We start from the raw sequence: 14,623 nt of genomic DNA on the forward strand, positions 1-14,623 counted from the left end.
TAAGGACCTTAATTAGGTTCTAAACCTTCAGGGGTAACACTTAGAAGAATTGGGAAAAGACTGAAAATAACCTTTCTTAAAAACCGACGGAGCCGTCTATGAGGGCCATCTACAGTCCGTAATTCCTTTTATAGGCAGTAGATGCCTCCGGTAGTAATCAAGTTAAGAATATGAAGTTTCTGAAGTTTTGATTTATGGACCCTTATTAAAGCTTGTAGTTTTATTTACGGATCATCCTGTACATCCATAGAAATCAGACCAAAAGTCAAGTTTCTAAACTTCATTCTATAAGACCAACTATGATTCATACATGGTTCTATATCTCGTACTATTCAATCGTGAAAGTTAGGCTAGAATAGAGTTTCAGTACTTAGGGACTACGAGTCGATCTATGACCTGTAGAAGTTTGTACGAACCATACCGTGAGTCCGTAATATCAGGGTGCTTTACTGATGTCTAAACGTTTTCTAAAAACATTATCTATGGTTCGTGATTCTTTCCACAAGCCGTAAAAACATTGTTCGTAGAAACTCCAAAGGGAAATTTCACTAACTTAGGAACTAATCTACGAGCCTCATCTACAACCCGTGATTCCATGTACAGTTTGTAGATGCTAGTTGTAAATCTACAGAATTACAAACTTTTGATTTTCATTAAGGGTCTAACTGGGCTAGGTAGGGCTGTACAGGGAAAATCGATAAATCGCACCAAACCGACAAACTTAACCAAACTGGAAAAAAAACTGACTAGTGATTTGATTTGGTGTTTGAAAAAAAAACCCGACCATTATAGGGTTGGTTTGGTTTTAACTAAAAAAAGTCAAACCGAACCCAAATTGACCCGATTATAGATATACTACTTTTAAATTATGTTATACATAAAAATATTTATTAAAATGTAATTTATAAATATTTTCTTAAAATTTTTCATAATTTTTGTTTTCTTTCTTACATTTAGATTTGGACTTGAGAAGCTCATCTAAATAATATACAAAAAAAACCCATCTTATAAAGTTATATTATAAAGTTAAAACTTCAAATAGTGTTCTACCTCCATCTTATATGTTGATATTTTGTACTAAAACTCTTTTTAAGAAGCACTGTTTTGTGCTTTTCATTAGATACTATGAAAAATCCGAAAAACCCGAAAAAACCCAAAAAACCTGAGAAAAATTGATATCAAAAAACCCGACTTTATTTGTTTGGTTTGTTTTATAGATTTAATAACCCGACACAAATGATTTGGTTTGGTTTGTAAAAAATCTGAACCAACCCGGTCCATGTACACCCCTAGGGCTAGGACTTTTGGGTGTTACACCTGGCTGGTCCACACTCCAGATATGTGCCTGGATGGTCCGTATAACTAAAAGGTCATACAATATAACCGTCTAGACTCAACTAGACCGAATGTTTACTATCTCTCACGGCATCTAGTGAGAAACTCATGAGCATCCTCTCATACAGCCTCTGAAAACATTGGATGATCCAATCTCAAGAACATGCCTAACATCTTTAGCTTCTCCATTTTCATAGCAATTGCAGGTACCATGGGTTGAGCAACCACTAGTGTTGGTGGGACCTAAATATGGGGAGCCACAACGATAGGCTTTTCTCCTTAGTCTGCAACAGCTAGAACTCGGGTCTATTGTATACCACTAGTACGGCAAGAAGTTGTGCAATGGTAGTCTGATGTCCTGATGCATATGATGGCTTGGGTGACCGTTGGTCTTGTCCCGGCCTCACCGACTGTAGAGGAATAGGTGCCCTATATAGCTCAATGACTAGATCCTGAATGGGTGTTGCAACTCATGCACCATCCATAGGACTCAACTAGACATTAGCTTTGCACCAACAACACTAGTGAACTTGGGGCTCTGATACTAATTTTTTACGATCCAAAAATTCAAATCATTAATGCACCTACAAATTCCACCACTAGATAGGCCAATTCAGTCTGGCATCAATGATAACGGGATACAGAGCGGAAGAAATGGAAAGAATCATAATTAGACATAATTAAGATAAAAATGACAGAAATAGGGAAAAAACAAATATATATATATATATATATATATATATATATAAACCTCGAACAAGTAAAAAATACAGAGATCCATCCCAAAATCTAGTGGATGCTTGTTGCAAAGCTACTACAAAAGATCAAGTATAGACTAGACATATACAAAAAATATACAGACTATCTCGAAATATAAAAGACTACCCCAAAATGTCTATGACGTGAGACCAAAAAATATATATTTTTAGTCATTATTTGTCTCATATTTAGTATTTTTATTTATCCCTTTTTAGCATAGATTTTATGAATTGTGCTAAATAGTGTATTTTATTTGTAAGATTAATATGAAGTGAAGATGAAGAAATTTGGAGCCAAAACAAATTAAAAACGAAAGATTATAGAAGGAAATCAAGGAGATAGCTTAATGGATTAAAGTTTACTTCTTCTATCTATCTTTACTTGTCCATTATACTAAAAATAGATGTCCTACAATATTTGTCCAATTTATGAAACAAAGAGATAATTTTAACTTGCTTTCTAATTTACCCTTATCATTAATTAGTAGTCATTTTTCTATTATATTTGTTAAGATATTGTATTTATTATATTTAAAGAGTGATATGGTAAAATTACCTTTCTATTTATATTTTATTAAAAATCATGTAAATTCAATAGTGGACAAATATTGTTGGAGTATAAAATAACATATATGGGGATGGAATTGGAATGCAAATTTAATTGCAATACTGCCACATGGCAGTCAATGAAAATATGTCAAAGTGTGAGGCGGCTGTAGCATACGAGCAAACGTTTCGATTTTAGGTTTCTAATTAGTTTTGGATTTTATTATTTTATTTGGAGTTTTTCTATATTTATAAATAGTCCATAAAAAATAATTTTTATGTCAACGAACTTTCAACAAAAACTAACAAATAGCATAGGACTTAGAATTTTATTGCTTGGAAATTTTGAAAAAGTCATCGTGAAGGCCAGAGAAAGTTAATTTATTCTTTTCTTCTCTATCTTTATTAAATTTTATTCAAGAATTTAAGATTGTGAATTTATTCTATTCAACTTACAATTTCATAATTAAGATTTTGTCTATAATTTCTAATTTTTGATTTTTAAATTATGAATAGCTAAATTACATAACTAGATTTGTGGGACCCATGATCAATCATCGAAATAAGTTAATATAAAAAATGATCCTTGAATAATTTTTATGCATGTATTATTTTTGCCTTCGCTTTGATTGTTTTTTAATGGTTGCACACGTTAAAACTCACCTTGTTCTTACTTGCCGGACCAAGGAGGTAACGAATGGGAAAAGGGATTATACAATGGAGATTTGAGGTCATCAACCCTCATCTAATAGTTTGATCAAACCAACAGATAGCTAATTTGGGATCACTGGTAAGGGTTAGTAAAACATACACCTATAGACGGACCAAGTTGCATGGTCATAATCACTTATTTGCCAGACCAAAAACTTAGCTGAAATTAACTTATCAATCTTGCATGCTAAGAACTAAAATAAATCACGAATACAATATTCTTATTGAGTTATGAAATCATGGAGGACAAATTTCTAATTAATTATAATAATCTAAATACAAATACATATTTAGTTCCAAGCTATTATTATTCTTTTTATTTTTTTTAATTTAAATCCCCCATTTTTAAATAATGACTACCAAATTAAATTTTGCTATTGACAATATTCTTTCATATTCTCTGTGAAATCAATTCCGACTCATAATTGGGTAAATATATTACAAATGACCATTTATATATTTTTGAAGTATATTTAAATGTTATAAAATCTGGCGCCATTGCCGAAGAATGTTCCTTAGAAATTGTTTTTATCATTTATTTTGACTTGTATAGTCCTTAGATTTTGTTTGTTGTTTAATTTTTTAATTTTTTTTTACTCTTCTTGAGATGTCATCTAAAAAGGTATGTAGTGCTAAGTGCTTTTGCAGTTCTTGTACTTTTGATATTATGGATTCTTATAAGTTAGTTTTTTTCCAACAAAATAATCTGTATGAGGACATGAAAGAATTGTTGATACACTCCTAAAAATCAATAATTGATCTCATGTATGAGGTTACTATGTTTGGCAGGGATACTCACCAATTAAATATTAAGTTGAGTGCAAAGATTAATGCATTTGACACGCAATAATTTAGTTATAAAATGTGTGAGGAAGAAAAGATGCTTATCAACTAATTTAAGGAGCTAAAATTAGAGGATGAATTACTGGATCATACTTTTATTGATGTTGTCATTGTTGAGAAGAGAATACTAGAGTTATGGAAGAAAGTAGATAATGTTAATTTAAAATTTTTTAGTGTGTGTAAATACGAGGATGTAAATAGTAATACAATTCATGAGTTAGGGCGTATTGGACCTCATTCCAATCATTTTTCATATTATGTTTAGATAGTGAAATATTAATTGAACTACCTGAGCATATGAAAGAATTTAAGGAGAAGAAAAAATATGTCTATATTCTTGAATTTGTTATGCCAAAGTCAAAAAATTACATTCCTCATTTAAGGGCCAAAAATTACAACATAAGATTTCTATTGCTCGGTTCTTTTATTTTTGTACTACCGCCCCTTGAGCGGAATAGAAAAATTGATACAAAATTGGGCTGCAATTCATATCCTCAAAGTAGAAGAAAAAAAAGTAAATTGATGGTGTCATGCCGTGATGTTAAATCAGGCATTTTATAGGGGCGATCCATGTGAAAACTTGATGAAGTCTGAGTAGTCAAGTGACCTACGTCGTGCCGCGACGTTAAATTAAGCGCTAATTGAGAGGCAACCCAATTTGTAGTGTAACTTTTTATTTTTTTAGTGTCACTTTTTTTTTGTTTTTCAGATTTAGGGGAATTCTGAGTACCCAAATTTAAAGCTAAGGAACATGTTTTGAGCTTAAGTGTGAGATGCGCGCAATCCTTGATGAAAGTAGGGAAAACATATAGTTGGCTAGGCCATAGAGGGCTAGAGGGAAATTTATCACCCTCCTCCTCCTCCCTACTTTTCTATTAAAGTAGGAAAAATATGTAGTTGGCTAGGCCATAGAGGGCCAGAGGGAGTATTTATCACCCTCCTCCTCCTCCTTCATTTCTATAAATTGCTTTAGGGGTAAATCATGATTTTAAGTGTGGGTGAGAATTCTTCAGATGGTTGTGAGATTAAGAGTGAATATGCCATAGGATTTTATTTTATTTGGAAAAAAAATACAAAAATATTCTTTATTATTCTTTGTATTGTAGTTTTAAGTGGCATATCTCATCCACCCCTTGAATTTTCTTATAACCCTGGTTCTTTTTCGAGGGGGCACTCTTTGAACCGGGTAATTTTATTTTTATATTTTTAGAGTAATTTTTTATTTTTTTTTATTGTATTTTTTGGAGAGAAAGGAAAATACATTTTTGACTTGTTTAATTTTAGCAATTTAGACCTGAGTTGAGTAGTATTTTTCTGTAAGTGTTTGAGAATAAAATTTTAAATAGACATTTTGACACCTAATCTCATGGTTGTGACTTTATAATATTCTTATATTATATGTTGTCATTACCATGTCTATATTAAAAGTAAAATTGATCCATCTTGATCGAGACTTGTTCCATGTATGGTGAAATTGTTTGCATATATTCCATATTTTGCATCTTAGTCTAGAACTTGCCCTGCATATTATTGAAGCAGAATAAAAAGTATTGTTTTGTTTAGAAGATGATAATAGGTTTTCTTTGATTAGTCTTGTAACTTTTAGCCTTTTCAGATATTATATCACTAGTAACCCTTTGAGTCTGTAGCCTTTGATTTGGTAACCTTATATGTGAGATCAAAAAAATATATTTTTAATCATTATTTGCCTCATATTTTTATTTATTCTTTTTTAGCATGAATTTTATGAATTTTATGTTGAATCGAGATTTTATTGGTCTTCTTTGACCCTAAATAATATATTTTATTTTTAGAATTAATATAATGTGAAGATGAAGAAATTTAGAGTCAAAACGAATTAAAAATAAAAAATTATAGAAAAAAACCAAGCATTATTGGATTAGAGTTAATAAAATAATATATATGTGGATTGAATTGAAATGCAAATTTAATGGCAGTACTGCCACGTGGCAGTCAATGAAAATATACCAAAGTGTGAGGCGACTGCAGCGCGAGCAAACTTAACACAGTCCAATTCCTTTGGTTTTGGGTTTCCCAATTATTTTTGGACTCATTTATTTTATTTAAATTTTTCTACATCTATAAATAATTCACAAAAATAACTATTAAGCCAACAAACTTACAACAAGAACTAACAAATATCATAGAACTTAGAATTTTATAGCTTGAAAATTTTGGAAGAGTCACCGTGAAAGCCAGAGAAAATATATTTATTCTTTTCATCTCTATTTTTATTAAATTTTATTCAATAATTCAAGATTGTGAATTTATTCTATTCAACTTACAAGTTCATAATTAAGATTTTGTCTATAATTTCTAAATTGTGATTTTCAAATTATGAATAGCTAAATTACATAACTTGGTTTGAGGGACCCATGATGAATTATTGAACGGAAAAGGGCCTAAAATGCCCTCGAACCATTGAAAATAATATAAAAATATATCTCATTTATCTATTGGGTCTAAAATGCCTTTGACATCCACCTTTAGGTCCAAAAACGACCTTCTCTTTAACGAAAAAGGGCATGAGGGACATTTTTATACCATTTTCAATAGTTTGAGGACATTTTAGGCATTTTTCTGTAAATAAATTCTGTTAAATAAATTTTAATTTATCGTTAATTTTAAATAATTAAATTTTAACCCATAGATGGTCGTCACGTGTTCAAAAAAATATTCAAATTATTTAATTAAAATTCTGTTAAATAAATTTTGATTTATACAACAACAACAACAACCCAGTGCAATCCCACATCGTAGGGTCTGAGGAGGGTAAAATGTACGCAGACCTGACTCCTACCACTGTAGGACGACTATTTCCGAAAGACCTTGACTCATTAGAAGCATAAAAAAAGGTCAGACAAGAGTATTCAAAGTATATAAATAGATAACGAAATAATCAAAGCACAAAAGCAGTAGGTATTATTAGATAGTAACATAAATACCATAAATCAAAGTACAAGATACAAGGAATCATAGTGCCTTAATACGCCTACGGCTAAGGGGGATAAATGCCACTATTTGCTAGCCTTCTACCCTAATGCGTGTCCTCCACACCCTCCTATCTAAGGTTATGTCCTCGGTAAGTCGTAAATGCGTCATATCCTGTCTGATCACCTCTCCCCAGTATTTCTTCGGCCTATCCCTACCTCTTCTGAAACCATCCATGGCCAACCTCTCACATCTCCGCACTGGTGCATCTGGGACTCTCCTCTTCACATGCCCAAACCATCTCAGTCGCGTCTCCCGCATCTTGTCTTCCACCGAGGCCACTCCTACCTTGTCTCGAATAGCCTCATTTCTAATCCTGTCGCTCCTAGTATGCCCACACATCCATCTCAACATTCTCATCTGGGCAACTTTCATCTTTTGCACGTGGGAGACCTTAACTGGCCAACACTCCGCCCCGTATAACATAGCTGGCCTAACCACCACTTTGTAGAACTTGCCCTTAAGTAGTGGTGACACCTTCTTGTCACACAACACACCGGAGGCGAGCCTTCATTTCCTCCATCCTGCCCCAATACGATGTGTAACATCCTCGTCGATCTCCCCGTTGCCTTGCATTATAGAACCAAGGTACTTAAAACTACTTTTCTTTTGGATGGCTTGGTCCCCGAGCCTAACTTCTGCGCCAACCTCCTGAGGTGTCTCACTGAACTGGCACTCTAGGTACTCTGTCTTAGTCCTACTCAGCTTAAACCCTTTAGACTCCAAGGTGCGTCTCCAATCTTCCAACTTAGCGTTAACTCTGCTACGAGTCTCATCGATGAGGACTATATCGTCCGCAAAAAGCATACACCATGGCACCTCACCTTGAATTTGTCGCGTCAATACATCCATCACCAAGGCAAATAAAAATGGACTCAAGGCTGATCCTTGATGCAACCCCATCACCACCGGGAAGTGTTCTGAGTCCCCTCCTACTATCCTTATCCTAGTTTTGGCACCCTCGTACATGTCCTTGATCAACCTTATGTACGCTATCGGTACACCTTTAGCCTCCAAACATCTCCATAGTATCTCTCGAGGGACTTTATCATAAGCCTTTTCTAAGTCGATGAATACCATATGCCAGTCTCTCTTCCTCTCCCTATATTGCTCCATTAGTCTCCTCATAAGATGGATGGCTTCCGTAGTTGAGCGTCCCGGCATAAATCCGAACTGGTTCTCTGAAATAGACACACCTCTCCTCACCCTCATCTCCACCACTCTTTCCCACACTTTCATAGTATGGCTTAGAAGCTTGATACCTCTGTAGTTATTGCAACTCTGGCTATCCCCCTTATTTTTGTATAGAGGGATCATGATGCTCGACCTCCATTCTACGGGCATCATTGCAGTCGTAAAGATGACATTAAATAACCTAGTCATCCATTCCAAACCTACCAAGCCCGCACTCTTCCAAAATTCTCCAGAGATCTCGTCAGGTCCGGTCGCTCTTCCCCAGTGCATCCTACGAACAACACCTTTAACCTCATCGACCGTAATACTGCTACAACCCCCAATATCGTGACTCCTTCCTGTATGTTCCAAATCTCCCAACACAATTTCTGTGTCCCCACTGTCATTCAAAAGTTTATGGAAGTAAGACTGCCATCTTTGTTTGATAAGGGTCTCCTCTGTCAGAACTTTTCCGTGCTCGTCTTTAATGCACTTCACTTGATCCACATCGCGTGCCCTTCTCTCCCGGGCCCTGGCTAGCCTGAATAACTTCCTGTCCCCGCCTTTCTCTTCTAGTTCAGCATAAAGGCGTTCAAAAGCTGCCGTTTTTGCCGTTGCAACCGCCGACTTCACCTCCTTCCTCTCTATCTTATACAGTTCCCCATTCGTCCACTTCTCCACCTCATCCTTGCTCTCCATCAACTTAGCATACGCCAACTTCTTTGCTTCCACTTTCCCTTGCACTTCTTTATTCCACCACCAGTCCCCTCGATGCCGTCTATGACTGCCTGTTGAGACTCCTAACACTTCCCTTTCTACAGCCCTAATACAACTAGCTGTCCTATCCCACATACCGTTCGCATCCCCACTACTATCCCAGGCTCCCATATCCTTTAATTTCTCTCCCCTCTCTAAGGCCCTAACGGTTGTCAAACTCCCCCATCTGATCCTAGGTCGTTCTTCCCCGACCCTCCTCATCCTCGTCGTCTTAATCCCTAAATCCATCACTAAGAGCTTATGTCGGGTTGTAAGGTTATCAATCGGGATGACCTTACAGTCTTTGCACAAACCTTTATCATCCTTTCTAAGGAGTAAAAAATCTATCTGAGTTTTAGCCACTGAGCTACAGAAGGTTACCAAGTGGTCCTCCTTCTTTGGGAAACTCGAGTTGGCTATCACTAACCTGAAAGCTCTTGCGAAATCCAGAAGTGAGATTCCTCCTCCATTTCTGTCCCCGAAGCCAAAGCCCTCATGTACATCATCATACCCTCCTGAAATAGACCCGATGTGCCCATTGAAATCCCCTCCCACGAAAAGCTTCTCAGTAGGTGGTATGCCTACCATTAACTCGTCCAAATCCTCCCAAAAACGCCTCTTATCCTCCTCGCGTAAGCCCGCTTGCGGCGCATAGGCACTAATAACGTTCAACGTGATCCCTTCAATGACCATTTTAATCGACATCATCCTATCATTGACTCTCCTAACCTCCACCACCTGATCCCTTAAATCACTGTCTATTAAAATGCCTACCCCATTCCTATACTTCGATTTACCAGAAAACCAAAGCTTATACCCGTCTACCTCCTTAGCTTTAGAGCCTACCCATTTTGTCTCCTGGACACAGGCTATATTAATCTTCCTCTTCTTTAGAATCTTAACCAGTTCTATGGATTTACCCGTTAACGTCCCAATGTTCCAAGAACCTATTCTCAGTCTAGACGCTCCTTTAACCCACTTACCCCTCATTACCCTCGTCCCCGTCCATGAGCGAGAACATGACCCTAGTCTACCATCACTATCCAAAGCCACGAAAATGCGTATGTACTAATAAATTATTAGGGGGTCTAAAGTCGGCAAAAAGTAACGACCAGTATATGAACAAAGACTAGATATATAAAGATATAAGAACCGGAGGTACCAACTCCGGTAGAAATGAACCTGGTTACCGCCGGAAAATACTGCTCCCATTGGAGTACTGTTCACGTCTGCGTACGGAGATGAGATACAGCGTTTGTTCGTCACCGGGAATCCAGATCTATACACCTGGAAAAAAAAAGAAAAAAAATAAATAAATAAAAAAAATAAAAAACTTCGCCGGAACAGTACTTCTGCTGATCAATCTAAATCAAGCACCGATAAACTGACTAGAAAATCCGGCGAAATGACCGTTACTTAAAGCCAAGAACAAAGCAAAGCAAACAACACGAAAATCCACCGGAGGAAAGGCACCAAGGAAGCAGTTGGCCACTAAAGCCGCTAGGAAATCAGCTCCGGCCACCGGAGGAGTGAAGAAGCCTCACCATTTCCGTCCAGGAACAGTGGCTCTCCGTGGGATCCGTAAGTACCAGAAGAGTACTGCGCTTTTGATTCGAAAGCTTCGATTGAATAATACGTCGAATGAGATCAGATTTATCGAAAAATTTTAGTAGCCTTTCGATCGATCTGAAAATTTTATAATTAATTTTAAATAATTTAATTGTATCAATAGATGGCCGCTATGTGTTTAAAAGTATCATTCAAATTATTTAATTAAAATTATGTTAAATAAATTTTAATTTATAATTAATTTTAAATAATTTAACTGTATCAATAGATTGCCTCTACATGTTTAAAAGTATTATTCAAATTATTTAATTAAAATTATGTTAAAGAAAATGTCATTTTTGAAACTAAATGTGGATGATTATCATATAAAATTCTAAAAGTAATGCTCTTGTCATCCACCTTTAGGTCCAAAAATGACTTTTTCTTTAACATAACTTTAATTAAATAATTTGAATAATATTTTTACACATGTGGAGGCCATCTACTGGTTATAATTTAATTATTTAAAATTAATTATAAATTAAAAATTATTTTAAAGAATTTTAATTAAATAATTTGAATAATTTTTTTAAACACGTGACAGTCATCTACTGGTTATAATTTAATTATTTAAAATTAATTATAAATCAAAATTTATTTAACAGAATTTTAATTACGTAAAAGGGCCTAAAATGTTTTCGAACTATTGAAAATGGTACAAAAATGCCTCTCATTCCCTTTTCCGTTAAAGAAAATGTCATTTTTGGACCTAAAGATTGATGTCAAGGGTATTTTAGGCCTAATAGATGGATGAAGGACATTTTTGTACCATTTTCAATAGTTCGAGGATATTTTAGGCCATTTTCCCATTATTGAAGTAAGTTAATGTAAAAAGTGATTCTTAAATGATTTTTATACATATATCATTTTCCCTTCGTTTTGATTGCTTTTTTTTTTGATAACTAATTGTCTTGTATTAATCACCAAAGAAGATTCTAAAATACATAGCTATGAACTACATTCTGCAATTTAGGGGGTACTCTAACACATATAACATAAACAATCTCCTTAGCTAATGCATCTCTTATGTGACTCCTCTTTTCAAAAATTCTTATGTTCCTCTCATTCCACACAACATGTGTAATTTCAGAGTATACCATGTTAAAAATCTGAGCTTGTATTGTCTTGCCCTTAGTCCTTTGAATGGCTCATTGTAGGTGTTGGTCGCAACTAATCAAGTCATACTATGGTCTCTGCATCCACTTTAATATTCTGTCCCGCAAATCTTTATAAAAAGAGCATTGCACAAATAGATGTTCTCGGATCTCATCATGCATTTGGCATAAACTGCATTTGGCATCTACCACCATCCCCCATCTTAGTAACTAATCAACAATCAATAACTTTCCTTGTAGTTGCAACCAGGTAGTAAGTCTAGCCTTTGATCGTGCTAGATTCATATACATTATGCCTTCCATATTGCTACCTTAGGATGACCACCAAGGAACTGATGATACAGCTTCCTTATAGTAGTTTCAGAATGATCAAATGATTGCACTTGTTCTGCATACGCTCTTGCTTCAGTTATCTTTCTTAACAACCAGCATGCTTGCTTTGGCATCTGGATAATGCTAATATGTTGCTCTTTAATATAGTAAGTATGGACCTATCTAATCCACATCTTGACATCCTTGTGCTCTAGATCCTAGTACTTCTTCATAACTGCAGCCTTATTCTAGAGAAGTATATTGCTAATATTAAGTCCTCCTACACTTTTTGGAGTGCACACTTTCTCCCAAGCAACTAATGCTTTCCTTGTGATGGTATTACTTCCAAACCATAGGTAATTTTTACAATGTGCTTCAATTAGTTTCACTATTTTTTATAGGAGCATGAATAGTTGAGCCCAATAGGCCTGTATCCCAAAAATAATAGTTTGTATCAATTGTCCCCTTCCTGCACATGACATGTTCATTGCTGTCCATAATGATACCTTGCTTGTAATCTTATCTATCAGGGGTTTCCATTGAACAATGGAAATTTTTTGAGTTAATAATGGCACTCCTAGGTACTTGAATGTTAATTCTCCTAGAGTGAATCCTATCCTAGTCTGTATTTCCTGAGACACTCCCCCAAAGTACACAGAACTCTTTCCTAAGTTAGCTTGCAATCCTGATGCTTTAGAAAAATTGTTGAAAGCTTGATGTACTATCTTTACTGAGTTCATATCACCTTTAGAGAATAAAAGTAAGTCATTTACAAAACGTAGGTGACTTATGTTCAATTGAGAACATCTTGGATTGTATTGGAATTCTTTCACACTCTTCAGCACGGTAAGGTGTCTACTAAGATATTTCATAGTTATTGCAAAGAGATATGGTGATATTGGGCCTCGTTGACTCAGTCCTTTAGAAACTTCAAAAGGAGGGAGTGTTCCCCATTTAGAATCACAATATAAGTCACAGAGGTAACACATTTCATAATCCAAGTAATGAACTTTGTGGGGAAACCAAGTTCTGATATAACTTGTTCTAAATGCTTCCATTCCAGTGAATCATAAGTTTGATAACTTTTTAACTGTTGCAAATGTTAAAACTCGCCTTATGCTTACATGCCGTACCAAGGAGGTAACGAATGGGAAAATGATTATACAACGGATATTTGAGACTATCAACCCTCATCTAATAGCTCGAATAGGCCAATGGATAGATAATCAAGGATCACTGGTAAGGGTTAGTAAATCATACTCCTGTAGATGGACCAAGTTGTGTGGTGATAATCATTTATTTTCCAAACCAAGGACTTATGTGAAATTAACTTACCGATCTTGCATACTAAGAACTAAAAATAGATCATAAATACAATATTCTTTTTGAGTTATGAAATGATAGAGAACACATTCCTAGTTAATTCTAATAATCTAAATACAAATAAATATTTAGTTCCAAGCTGTTATTCTTTTTATTTTTGTTTCAATTTAAATCTCCTCCTCCCCTTTTTAAATAACAACTATCAAGTTAAATGTTGCTATTGACAATATTCTTTCATATTCTCTATGGGATCAATCTCGACTCATAGTTGGGTAAATATATTACAAACGACCATTTATATTTCTTCTTGGAAGTATATTTTGATGTTATCAATATAAAAAGACATGAGTCAACAACGGATGCCAATAAACTCACCCTTAATCTCTAGAATACTAGTGTAAGACCCCAAAAGTAGGGAAGACAGAACAAAAAAATATTGCAGAAGAACAAATCTGGTGTAAGCTCCTACAAGCCAACATACGGTCCGTAAAAGGACCTATGAGCCATAGGGAGACATTCGTAGCTCAGCCTAAAACTTGGGAAAAATTTAGGTCTCAGTAATTGTTAAGACGAGTCCAGAGGATGACCTGTAAGAAGTTTGACAAGCCGTAGATAGGGCTCATAGATTGGGTTCTGAGAAGAGGGAAATTTGGGAAAGTGTTGGGTCAATAGATGAGAGGCATTTATAGATCGTATAAGGTCTTAGGATCCATAGTTGGGGGATCATAGGTCAACATGTGTAATTTCTAGTAGCTCCTCTTTTTGGCACATAAGTTTTACGGGATGTACACACGACCCATAGGTATTTCTATGACGTGTAGACTTGAGGTCTTGGATGAAATTCTGAGGTTATGATTTTTGGAACCCTATTCCTACAAATCCTATTCGACCACTTGTAAAGTAGTTGAGGACCCATAGAATCGACTCATAGGTTAAAGTTCTGTAACTTGGAGAAGTGTACCTTGATTCTACGACCCCTATTTGATGATTCGTAGACCCACCAACGACTCATACATTAGAGTCGTTGAGTGAAAATTTAGAAACCCAAAATTTATGTCTAATTTTGTGAAACCCATAAATGATTTGTCCCTCGACCTACGACCCGCAGGTCCCCATCCATAAGTCCTTCTG

Source organism: Solanum dulcamara, chromosome 7 (genome assembly GCF_947179165.1).
Source record: "Solanum dulcamara chromosome 7, daSolDulc1.2, whole genome shotgun sequence".
In the NCBI taxonomy this organism is placed as follows: domain Eukaryota; kingdom Viridiplantae; phylum Streptophyta; class Magnoliopsida; order Solanales; family Solanaceae; genus Solanum; species Solanum dulcamara.